Below are 13,067 nucleotides of genomic sequence, written 5' to 3'. Positions count from 1 at the left end.
ATTTCTTAAAAGAAAGAATCCCCTCCCTGCAAGAATCTAACATGGTATCTGCAGTTAGTTTAATGTGAGCAAAGTGCCTCAAAACATTGCTGAAAGACTGAGTTGAGGACCTGCATCATCACTGCCACTCTCTTTGTGAGCCTCTTTGGTGTGGAAGCCATAAATTGCTTCTAACTGTGCTGAGATTTCCTATCAGTTGCAAATACTTACTATTTATATAAGCCTTGCCTCATGTGGTGGGCAGCACTCCTCCAGTTGCTGTGATCTCGAGTTGGTGGGTAGCAAGTGGCTTTAGGTAGAGATATGAAGGCTCGATTCCAACTTCACAGTGAACTGCTTGGAGGGAAGTACTGATGTCCTGAGTGAAAGATGTTGTCTGCTGTGCTTATATGGAGTGAAAGCTCTCAAGAATTAGCTTGGACCCCATCTTCCCCTCCTAATGTGCAGAATCTGGGATACAGAAATTTGCCAAACCTGAGTTGCTGCTTAGTGCTGGGCTTCTGCTTGTTTGTGTTTCTGCTGTTTGGAAAAACTGTGACATGGAGAAGACTTGAAGGAAAAACTTAGAATGAATTCAGTAGGGTTGCTGGTACACATGGGAAACATGTGAAAACAAGAATATGAATTATGCAGCAATTACTGTCTTGGGAAAGTATCTGCAGGCTAAGCCCAGATATTTGTCTCTTTCTTTCACCCAATTCTCAAGTAAAAATATGCAGCAGTTTTGTGTCTGTGATTATTCTTACAGATGTCTGAATCTGTACTTTTTTTGCTGCCCAAGACGGACGTTAGTACTGTGGCAGTGCCTGTCCAGTTCCAGCTCAGAGGATAACATGGGGCTTGCGAGCATTGTGGGTTTGCTCCCAGCGAATTCCATCACCAAGACAGCCAAATACATCAGTTTGTTAGGGCACTTGAGTGCTCTACTGACTGACCACAGTGAACAGTCCTTGTGTGTGTCAGAATCAGAGGTGTCTCCCATGGGCTTAGGAACCTGCAGCTGAAGGTACCACTTCCATGCAGCAGCCTTGTAGAAATTGTTGTCCTTATGCCTAAGAGTCATTGCAGAGTCATTATGGTGGATGTCAAGGGATTCTAAGGAGCCAGAGGGAAGAGAGGTAAAGAGAAGTGTTTGGATTTACAAGTCTTGAGTTACCCTTTCAGGCTTTTTGCACACTGAGACTGTCATCACAGCAGCCAGTGCAGCCTTGCACCATCCAACACCGTCCAGCCTTGTGAGAGTTCTTTCCACAGCCATAAACTCTCATCCAAGAAGAGATTCAAGGGTACCTTTTCATTACTAAGGGGTAGTAATGCACAACCTTGCACTGCACAACACAATGTTCCTCTGTTAGATCTTACTAGATGCCAGATCTTACATTATCCTCAAGCATTTCCGGCACCAAAGTATTTCCAAAATTTCTGCTGCCCATTAAAGAATTCACACTTCATCAGAGGAGAAAGCTGGAAGGAGCTTTGCAGCTGTGTTTCACACACTGTGATGTCATGCTGAAGGAGTTTGCCGTCTGCGGTGTGGTGAAATACTCTTTTCTTTCCCGTATTTTATACCAGGCCACTCGTCCTGTTTTGAAGGAAAAGCCAATTGTCCCTCACATTTTCCTTCTTGAGCACACTTCGACACTGTCCTTCACATGCTGTGGTGTTCTCAAAGTTTGTCTCTTGTTGAGCCAGGCAAGACAGAAAAGATTTTTCTGAATATTTCAATGCAACGGCTTCTGGTACGGGGAGTGGAAACAACCATAATTTCTCAAGTATTGACAAGTTAGGAACTGAAGAAAAGCTCCTCTGTTGTAGAACTTTTATTATCAGTAGCTAATACATGTGATTCAACACAGCATGTGCGACACAGTCTAGTTTTCTTATCTTTATAGTGGGTATATTTAGAGGAAGAGTGGACTTTTTCAATCTTCAGAAGCAAAAGACCATCTGTGGCTTCCGAATACTGTTTACAGACCTTTTTTGCCTGTGCTGTGCTTGTCAGTAGCTGTATTTATTCATTGCTCACTCCCTGAATTAAAACATTGAGGCAGCTCCTGACATGCTTCTTCCAGCACATCCTTTTGGAGTGAATATTTGGTTGCCATAGGGACCAAATCCAAAGGGCACACACCATTCAAGTAAATGTTGCCTGATTAACAACTTGCAGCTTGTCCCTTAAATATTTTAATTATCCATGATGCAACTTGAAATGTTGTTGAATGTATTCAGACTGTTAATTTCAATATCTCAGATTTTTTAAGATACCATTCCAGGAGCTCTAGAGCTGGAATTTGACCATGCAAATAGGAGCGAGGTGGGAGACGTTATTGCTCCCAAGCTTGCAAGAAAATTCTAGTTTTTCTTCAGCTTGACTCTGAATTCTCAACAAACTTAATGGAAAGAGGTGCTGCTGCATAACCGCCAGCAAAATGGAGGCAATTTGGTTACAGCTGAATGTGTTGTTTTAGCGTAGTAACGTGTTGCCCCTAAACCTCAGGGTGGGATCTGCCTGGAAGGTGTCACCTCCTCATGGCTGGAAATGCGGGAGCCGCAGGGCGTAGGGAGCTGCTGGCTGGAAAGCGCTGGCCCCTCTTGATGAGGACTGAACCTCAAGTGTTTTCCCAAATTATAAGCGTATTAGCAGTTGTGCTATAGCGGTTACTGAGCTGTGAGGATAGGCCTTAACAAATAAATAAGACAGGGTTTTGCTAATTCAGGCAAGATCGGCCGCTCCTTTCAGTTCCTGTGCAGCTGAGACTAAGTCACCTTGCAGCAGAACTTTCCATTTTCGCAACTCCAGCCATAACATCAGGTATGGAAGTTAGTCAAGTTACCCAGAGTGTTTCTAAACCGTTCTGTTTGCTGCCCTTTTCTGTCTTCCAGTTCTGACTTTCCTGTGCCTTTCCAAGCAGCTTTGGCACTTGGAGTGCTGGTTGCACACAGGCACAGTAGGTCTTGTTCTGCAGTCTTCTGACACCGAGCAAAGAATGCTGTGGACTTAAACCCATAAGAACTTGCTACTGTTGTCTTTTTTATCCCTGAAAATTTAAATGGCAGAGTTTAGCACAGAGACTCCTAAATAAAGTAGAGTGTGCCAAAACAGTGAGCCTGGTAGGTAGGCACGAATCCTGTGAGGAATGAGCAGGTTTTGTGGCTTCTTAGCACAACTCTGCAGGTAAGCTTCCTTCCATAGAGTCTTCAGTCTTCTACACCAGACCCACAAGTTTCCAGCCATGTTTCCTGCACGTCCCTCTCACCTGATCCCGTAGGTGTTCACCAGCTTCCCGGACTGCACAGGCAGCTTGATGCCACCATGAAACAGGATCTGCCTCTACCAGGACCTGCAGTAGTCTTCAGCTGAAACGTTCCTCGCTTTTGCTGGTGGTAGTTGAAGTTTGACAGCCTTCCCTGCTTTAAGCTTGGAACTGAGGAGACTAGGTCCATCACAGCTGTTTTCAAGCAAATATGGATGTCTTCGCTGTTCTGCGTTGAAGCTCAGTGGTTTTGAATGGTGTCGGTTATGAGCCTAACAGAACGTGTGCAGCTTGGCCATTGAGTTGTGGGGGAAGGGGATCCCACAGCTGTTACAAGCAATTTTCTGCTCTCAGAAATGCTCAGTCATTGGTTTAAGCACAGAGAGCTGATTCTTTGTATCCTTATCTGTAGACTAAGGAAGGGGTGAAAATCAAAGAGGATTCTTTCCCTTTAAAGGTCAGGCTTATATACGGTTCTTCTCTGCCCTGAAAAGTCAGTTTGAATCCGTATGCGTCTGTCCGGGGCTGAATTTGGATGCGTGTGTCTGTTGTGTGCCTCTGTGTTTCCAGTAAAAATGTTTGGAAGGCACAGAATTTGATGCATGTGGTCATCTAGAGAAGAGAGATGTGTTTTCTTTGGGGATATGGGTGTAGGATAGTGGATTTTGAGCTGATTTAGTTCACAAGCAACACATACCAATTCCAGAAAAGAGGTCACAACACAGTTTGATCTTTCTAACTCCACTTACAATCTCTGACCTTTAGGGAGGAAGAAAACTACTGTTGGGGCTTTCTGCTGCAGTGGGGAATAGATAATCTCTCTCCTTCCCTCCTTTTTGTAGCAGCTATTTGTATGTCTAGTGGTGGAAAGCTACGGTGACATCCCCTTCTACCTGCTTGTTTTCTTGCATTGCCTGGTTTGGTGTCATTTTGCCACGCGTACGCTGAGCCTTGGCCGAGACTGTTTCATCGCATCCAGCAGTTGAGCCGGTGAGGGGCAGAAACAGGAACGCGACACCCCTCGTAGATAACATCCATGCGGGTGTAGGAGCTCTCTCGGCTCAGTGCCTGCAGCCTGAAGGGCACAATATGAACTCATCTTGATTAGCTTCGTGGCGTGGGTCCATCACCACTTAATTGGTTGCCAATAGCTTCCCTAATGAGGGATGATGGATGGCGCTCAGGGGCCTCCTTGAAGGGGCCAGCGGATCAGAAGCAAGGATGCGTGCAGAAATATGGCTCTCACCTGGAAAGGACGTGGGAGCTAAGCGGCGTGGCAGCACTCGGAGAGCCTGAGCACGAACAGTTCCTCTTTTCCTTGAATCAGGACAAGCATCAGTTACCTTCCAAGGCAGAGATGGGAATCTCTGTGACCCTGTGTATGCTTGGCTGGTTGGGGTAAGCATTCCCAGCAGAGATGACCTGGTGTTTGAGAATGTTCTTTCTTGCCTTTTTCTGGTTTTGGTTAGCAAGTGTGCTTTCTCAGCCAGCCATTGGCTTAACTTCTCCAGGCTGGAAGGTCTGAAGGGTCATTCGCACTCCTCTGGAGCTGTCTCACTTTCTGATTTTACTTTAAATGATTCTTTGGGAGTTTGAAGTTCTCTGATGTCATTTCCAAAAAAAAAAAAACCTTCATAAGACTGTGCAGATGAAACAAAATTGTTGTCTTAGCCCACACAGGGTATTATGCAGCCTGGCAGATCCCTTCCTTGTAGCAATAAGAAAAGGATTTGGCATTTAACCTCTTGAAATTAAACCAGAGTGTGAACTTCAATAGTTCAATCTTATCAGGGCTTTGCTAGAATAACAAATTGTGAAAAAATGTAATCATGTCTCCAATGTGACCTTGGCAGATCTGCCTCTGTGATGTGAGAGAGATTAGGTAACTCTAAGCAGATGTCTGTTTATTTTGAAAATAATAGTTATAAAATCTTTTTTCCCCAGTTTGTTTGCACTGCCTGTGAAGGATATGACAGAGAATTATGGTCTGCATGGAGCTCTCTGTAACAAGCTGCTCTATTATGCTGAGCAGTAATTGCTCTTGGAGGTTTGAGTTATTGATCTATTGGTGGGGGTTCAATTTCAGCGTAAAGACCTGTGTTCATGATTTAATTGGAGTGATTAATAACTCACTCACAGGCTAGATGGGAATCGATATGAATTTCAAACAGCAGTAGTAGTACATTTTCTCCTGTAATGTAGTAGTTGATGGTTTATTATTTGTCCTTGTTTGACTAATTAAAATCATAAGATTCCTTCGTATATAGCAGTTTTGGCTGTTTAAAAGCTTGCATCTGGAGTTGAATATTTGCACTTGCTTCCTTTCATGTTGAGGGGATCTTTCTAGTAGCACATTTACCTTGTTGCTTGTCTGTCGCTCACGTTAGGTGTACAGTATGCCATCACACATGAAAAAAAACAGAACAAAAGAAGACAAAAACACCTTTAGTAAGTAACTACATGAAGCATCAGCAACGTTTTGTGGCCAGGGTAATAGAGTGGCTCCTACGTCGCTGGCTTTTAGGCATCCGACATCTGCTTAGGAGCAACGCTGAAGAGATTTAAGCCTGCAGCGTTTGATCCACCATTATAGCCCTAGATTAAAAGCCTGTATGAAACTTTCAATCTCATTACAACGCCAACATCCACAGTAGGTGCTTTAGCTGCAAATCCAGTTTCAGCTTTGCATTGAAATGTTGCCAGAAGCAGCATTGCTAGGAAAATGCAGTGTGACTTACTTTGGGAGGATTTGAGTGGTGATCCTTCTTCTTTGTGCTCTGGCCCCAATCCTTGTGTTTGGCACCCATTTTCATTCAGCTCCTGCAGCTTTGGAGTGTCGTCATGCATGCTTACAGCTAACATGCCTGGATAGAGCATGGAGAGCTCCCAAATCTCTAGGAATAAAACATCCCATTAAAGAACCATAAAGCAGCAAATCAGCGTCAAGTCCATAGGTCTTAATGCTGCTGCTCTCAGTCTCTTGGGGAGGGGGTGAAATCTTTCTGTGCTGCAAGCTTTTGCAACAAAGGCTTTTACCTATGTAGCTGGCTAAGGAAAACACTTAGCATAGTGGTTTTAAATCTTCATTTTGATTTCCAGAGTCAAATAAGCTTTCTAGTACATGTGCAGATTCCTGTGTGGCAAATAAATCCTAATAACAATAGACCTTTTCTTTTTGATTAACATTCGCAGACATCTTGATACATACACGAGCCACAAACGGAAAACACTGATCTGAATGACAGCTTTTTAATTTTTAAATAAATGTTTCTTTAAGAAATCTCTCCTACCCATCCTGAAAGTACCAGACTAAACGTAAATATTCCACACTTAAGTTTTCAGTTGGGTGAGAAGCTGTAACTGTACTAGAAGTGGAAGGGACTGGGCTGGAGTCAGGGATGCACAGCCCCAGAGGTGATGAGGGTGTCCTGAAGCCCTCAGCTTCATCGGCATCACTGGCGTGGTGGTGACCAATACATGGATGCTGGGAGTGCCCAAGGGATGAGTCCATGTGGGTGTGAGAGGAGAGAGGAGCTCTCTCTGCTCCGGTGTGCTCCTCACATGAAAACCACAGAGCACGTCAGCCCTTTACTCTTGGGAGTTGCTGGCATCGTGTTAAAAATGTGAGATGCTTTCCATGTCATGACGTTATGAAAATGGCGTGAAGATATTTTACTTTTAAACTTGGATGCTTCAGGAAGGAGAGAGGGGCAAAAAGACACCCTTGGAAGTTAATTCTGAGGGCCAAGCTGACAGCTTTTTGCCACTGTTACTTTCTTCTAGGTTGAAAAGCTGAAGGCTTGTTACAGCCCCAGCATACAGCAATCTAGCAGGTTAAATGACTCGGGCAACACAGTTTATTAAAACTGGCAAGTGCTCGCTCCAGTTCTCCTCCTGATAGTCAAGGCTGTCCAGGAGAGTAATTGATAGTGGCAGCTGTTCGGAGGGTGTTTCAGATTGCGGCAAGGCGATTTGACTTGACAGACAGCTCTGTACAAATGAACTGAGTGGCAGGGGCCGAATCCAGAGCGGATGCTGGAAGGAGCTTCCCGCAGCAAGCCGCTCCGTGGCGGGGCACAGGCGAGGGGGCTGCGCTGTGCACAAAGACCAGTCCCACGCACGCAGGCGGCTGCGCGTGGCTGCACAGGTTCAAAGCCAGATGTGAGGGTTCCTGCTTACATTCAGCTTACTTTCCTCTTTGAGGAAACACTGCAGTTATTTGTGGAAAACAATGTTCTGAAGAGCCCGTCTCACAGAAGAACGTGTGCCTGCCGTGTGCCATACACTGCTGTCATGATGAAAATTTGGCCTTTGCTTCACAATAAGGTTAAGAATGTTTCATGTTACACACTACAGAGCCTTCCAGGCAGTGGTTTTATGCACAAATCCCAAGTCTTAGTTCCTTAACTTAAGCTGATGTACATTAAAATGGGAGGAGGAACTTGGTGCCCTATATGTTGGAGAGCTGCTGTGTTGTAGCAGACCGAGCTAATGGTCTACCTAAAATACAATGGAAAAGCCATCCGTATAAAAGCAGAAGGCATCTGAGGATAAAGAATTAGCACTTAAATATTGATTTTCACTTGTAAGCATGCTGCCAGTGTCAGTGCTATCATTGCCAATGCAAAATGCTTTATCCTCTCTTGTGCTTGTACATGTGGCATATCCACAATACATTATGCAGGACTCTAAAAGCTCAATTTAAAAAGAAAAAACAAATGTTTGATGAAGTTCATTGAATCCTTTCCTTTAGTTAGTTCTTTTTTTTGAACTACTGCTGTAAAATCATGCTATTCTGTACTCTTTCCCCATGCTGATGGCTCAGAACTCGTCTCTGGGACTTATCAACCAACTCTGAAATACTCACCTTCTTGCCACATATGTCTCTGTAACTCCTGTGGTGATGCTTTTGCAGCATTTCTTGCTGGAATTATAATACAGAGCAGGGTTCACCATAGCCAGCCTGGCTTATGTCTGTTTGCAAGGATGTGTACTGGGTGGAGAGATAGGCTGCAGATGGTGGTTGTTGTGTTTCTTGGGAAATTGCCATTGGTAAAGATGTCAGTGATGGATGTCGGAGAGAAATTTTTTCTCACATCAGCCCATCACCCTTGCTGTTCGAATACAAGGAGGGAGACTGCAGAAAGACATCTGAATGACACCACTTTTCTTTCCTTCAAGAGACAAAGGAAAGGCATGCAGGCAAGATTAGATTATTTCCAATCACATTGTACGTGTGTTGACAGTCCCCTTTCAGCAACAACCAGCAGCTTGCAAAGAGCAAGAGGCAGGGCTGGAACTGCTGTTGCCCTAAGTACTGTTTGTAAAACACAGTAACTGCTTATTGGAGTTCTCAAAGCAGCCTTTACATGTTTAATCCCTTGCACTTGAGCTACTCTTAATCAGCTTGAAAGCAAATGCCTGTAACAGAAAGGTCTGATTTCTGTCTGGGACTTTCTGTATTGTATTTAGCCTGCAATGCTGTGTAGTTACACACTGGCAAGCGTGTCACCCTGTGCAGCCGTGGGGATGGGCACTGCCTGTTTATTCCAATCACAGATTTCAAATTCACTGAAATTGAATATTGGCTACATGCTGATGGTCTTTCAGGTTCAGGTAACTCCTTCTGAAACACACCTTTTGCAGCAAATTCAACTGTACTTTAGGGTTTCCCTTAAACTTCAGCTGTTTTTTCTAGAGATTTCCAGCAGCAGTAGTGAAAGTTCTCTGTGCTTTTAAAAGTTATTGAAAGCTTTTATCTTTACCAGGTTGGATTGGAGTGGGATGTAGCCCAAGACACAGGGAGGCTGATGTTTTGCAATGCTCCAAATTACAAATTAGTTGATCAAGAAGGCAAGAATTACTAATCCCAGGTTGTTGTTATTGTTCTTGGTAGAGCCCCTTTTGCCTTGTCTCTTGCAGCCATTGTTCTCCCCCGTGAGATCAAGACGTGTTTCACTGTTCATTTAAGAAAACCTCTCAGTGGAAGAAGTCCAAAGTGTTTGGTTAGAAAATAAACAAAGTTGGCATGCTGAAAAGGGGTAGCGCTCTGCATGGTGGAGAATGGCAGATGTGATCCAGCCTTCCCATAGCATGGCTGGAACACGAATCATTGCAAATGTCAGATTTCCTGTGAAGGGACGCACTGAACTGACATGCGTTCAGGTTTAATTAAGGTTGAATTATTGGAGCTGACTGTCAAGTCTTAGGCAAATTGGCTCAGCCTGTTATCATTAAGCATGAAAATTACTCTAGGACTTGGTAAAAATAAACACATTTTTCCCTCTGGAACGTTGTGCTGTGGTCTGGTGGGTCTGTGCTTTTGTCGGGGCAGTTGTGCTAAGCTCCGTGGGTGTGTCTGCTCAGAAGGGCTGGGTTAGGAGCTGAAGTACAGAAATTTCTGATAGGATCTCAATGAAACCTGAACCAGTTTGCTCAAAAAGGAATATTTTCTTTTTTCCTTGGGAAATTTCCGTGTGTGACCAGTGGTCAGCCTAGTCGACTGGAAGGAACTTGGGCATACAAGTGTGTCCCTTAGGAGGGACATTGGAGCATCCTACAGAGAAACTGCAGAGTTTGAGGTCCTGATCAGAATGGGCAACATCGCTGGTTAAAATCATTAAAATTAATTCTATGAGGGGTTTCAGGGAAGGTAGCTCCGATATTTTAGTGTGAACGGAGAGGAAGGTCTTGAACTGGAGATTTTTGTGATAGGTATCATCATAAGGATCTTGTTAAGCACCTAAAAAGACTAGATAATTATAACCTTCAAAATTCATTGTGTCTTTGGTTGCACAGGGAAAAAGGTTTCAAGAGACCTCTGGATTATGGTTAGCTAGGGACTGGCGTATTGGAAACAGGCACCAAACAGGTAGGAGTAGTGTCGGTAGAAAAGCGTGAAAGGAAAGAAAGAAACTAGGACATGTGTATGTTCTCTAGGGTCAGGGTGTGAGTAAGCTCTGGGATGGCACTCTGGGGAGTTAGCTGAAGTGAAAAGTTGTAAGTCTTTGCTTAGAAGTGCCTTTTGTGTTTCTAGAGTAGTGAGACATGTGGATGTGATGTATTTCTGTTTGGGCATTTGCTTTCTGGTTTGTCCATATCTACTTTATCAGAGACTTCAGTGAAACACCTAGATGTGAGAAGTTTCCTTATCAGAAGGCTTGGGGATTTTGCCACCTCTGACACGCTTCTCCACGCTTGCCCATGGATTGACCCGTATCCTACCTACCCTTCTCAATGCTTCTCCTTTTGCTCAGCGTGGCTACAAACGGAAAGAAGATCCTCACACCCGTAGCTTTTCCAGAGACGGGGAGGGAGGAGGAAAGCATCAGGGTATTTTCATTGTTGAGAATGAAACACAAAACGATTTCAGTACTGCAACCTGACAGATGCAGGCTGGGAGCAGAAATTAGTCAGGTACCCCTAGTACTAATACAGCCAGGCTGGCTGGTCAGTTCAGTCAGCAAGGGAGCATGAGCTTTTGCTTTGAGAAAATTGCAAATGAGAACTAATGCTGAAACCACAGGGAATCAATAGTTGTGCGTAAAACTGGTCAAACAGCTGCTTTTAATGCGGGACTTTATTGATTTGTTTTGGATGTAATTGACTTTTTTTACTCAGCTAACTTCTGTGGCGCGAAAGTGTTTCAAATATACACCATTAGTCTCCATTGCCTATAATTGCACAATATGAAGTTTAACTCTGTAGGAGGAGACCTGTTGGATGGAAAGAACTAATAGGCTTTAAGGAAACCTATGGTCAGGAATGAAACCAATTGCTTTTAATGGGTAGCTCCTGAAAAACAGTGGGATGTGCTGCTGTGAATACACTTCCTCTGAAATGCGCAGGGTGGGAAACCCTGGCAGGGTTTCAGTTGTTGGTAACAAAATCTGAGGAAAATTTACAAACCTAGGTGAGATTATAGAATATAAGGGTGCACAAGAGCAATGAGAATTTGATTTTAGAAATAAATTCTTTGTCACTCTAAATAAACTTTGGAAGCAAGTCTAGTTGCATCTCAAAACCAGGATACTTGTGATGCATGAAATCTTGAAAAAGAAATTCACTGAAATGCATTAGCCTTTTATTTGTTATAGGGAATAATTTAGGACCTCCAGACATTGTGTCAAATCTGTAAAGGTGCTGGAAAGTACAGGGTTGGTTGTACTTGCTGCCAGTGAAAGCACTGGTGTTTGGAAAGGCTTGTGTTGCTGTTATTTCTGGGTTTGAGGCCACAAATCCTCAGACATCTTCAACTAGTGTTTGATGGGAACGGTTGGACTCGATGATCCGGTGGGTCTCTTCCAACCTGGTTATTCTGTGGTTCTGTGAACTGATAAATATCGTTCATTTATTCAGCATTTGTTCTCTTTTCACATTCTGAATTTATATATATGTAGTGATTGATTGATTGATTGATTAATGAAGGAAATGGTGCAACTTTGAGAGTGCAAGCTGAGCCAGAAGCAGTATGGGAAAATGCCTTTTATCTCGCGGAAGGAGATACCATCACTGTGTGGGCATTTTCTGTGCAGAAAGTGAGCTGGTGTGCTACAGGCTCTGATCCATCGCTGTCTTCCTCTCATCTAATGCCAGCACGGTGATGCTCAAGTCATCAAAGCCGTGGCAGTGAGGACTCTGGCTTTGCATAGAGTGCATTCAAATGCCTGGTTAGAGCGTCTGCATGGCCAGAATTAGCTCGTGGTGTGTGTTGTGTGTTATTTCCACACCTCCTACTTCAGGAACTGGCTCAATCCTTCGATGAGATGAGAAATTTTCAAAGGTGGAATTTGTTGATGAGGGTGTTGGAAGCATGTTAGTGAGTGTAGGTAGCTTCTCTTGCGTGTCTGCGAGCCAGCTAAACCCAAACAGCCCCCAGCACGTTCTACCGGATAATAAAAGCACGTAACCTAAAAGTCAGTTAGAAGGGGTGCGTGTGCACGGTGGGGTGTGTAACACACGGGCAACACTAGTTCTTGTAACTCATGAAGAGCTTTTCTTGTAATCGTGGGTATACATACACTCAAGGATACATAGATTACGTTGAAATGGTAGTTACATTGGGAGTTGAATCACATTCATGTTGGTCCTTTCTGTTGTATTGGACCTTTTGGATACTGCTTGATCTGAAATACCTCTCCTTTCCTCCTTTTTCACTTTTTCCTTTCCAGCCTTTTAACACATTGGGCTGCTTTGTTTAGCTTAGTTTGGAAAGAAGGAAATACTTGGCATCATTCTGTATGGAATCCTGACCATAAATGCGTTTTGCGAGGTTGCAGCATTCCTGATAGTTTTGACATGCTGTGCATGCAGGTGTGTGGAATGCTTAGGGTGAACAGGACTACACCTTGAGTGCTCACTGACTGGATTCTTCCAGTCTTCTCTGTTCTGTTCTTCCACACAAGTGTGTGGCCAGGGAATGGCATCTTCACTGCAGAACTGTCTCATCCTCTGCTACATGAAGATCCTCCCTAGAAGCCAAATGGGATTATCATTAATGATTAGTGCTTGGGTGATGGTGCATTGTGACCTAAGCACAATGTAGACTACCTTGAAAGAGTGTTGAGAAAATTAAGTGTCTTTAATGGTCGATCTTGGTTCATGGGTTCATTATCGGCCTTAAAACTTACATTGAGCAGGAAATACTGAAGCAGTAACTTGAGACACATTCAACTCCTACTGAATGTAACCTTGGGACTCTGTAGAAGCCACAAAGCTATACGTTCTTTGTAGTATACATTCATCTAATGACAGCCAAATCTCTTACACACGTGCTAGCAAGTGCTGTAGACTGGCAAGTCAAGGACAGTGGAA

The 13,067-nt window shown here is 43.8% G+C and overlaps 1 protein-coding gene across 22 annotated transcripts in view; it reads left to right on the top strand.

The window, feature by feature from the left end:
- The window catches only part of FBRSL1 (fibrosin like 1), a 537,563-nt gene that overhangs the window by 496,117 nt on the left and 28,379 nt on the right, over positions 1 to 13,067 (top strand). The gene's annotated exons all lie outside the window — the stretch shown is intronic.

This window comes from Phaenicophaeus curvirostris, chromosome 17 (assembly GCF_032191515.1).
Source record: "Phaenicophaeus curvirostris isolate KB17595 chromosome 17, BPBGC_Pcur_1.0, whole genome shotgun sequence".
NCBI lineage: Eukaryota > Metazoa > Chordata > Aves > Cuculiformes > Cuculidae > Phaenicophaeus > Phaenicophaeus curvirostris.
Note: the sequence above shows the minus strand (reverse complement) of the source record. Positions and strands in the feature narration are given on the sequence as shown.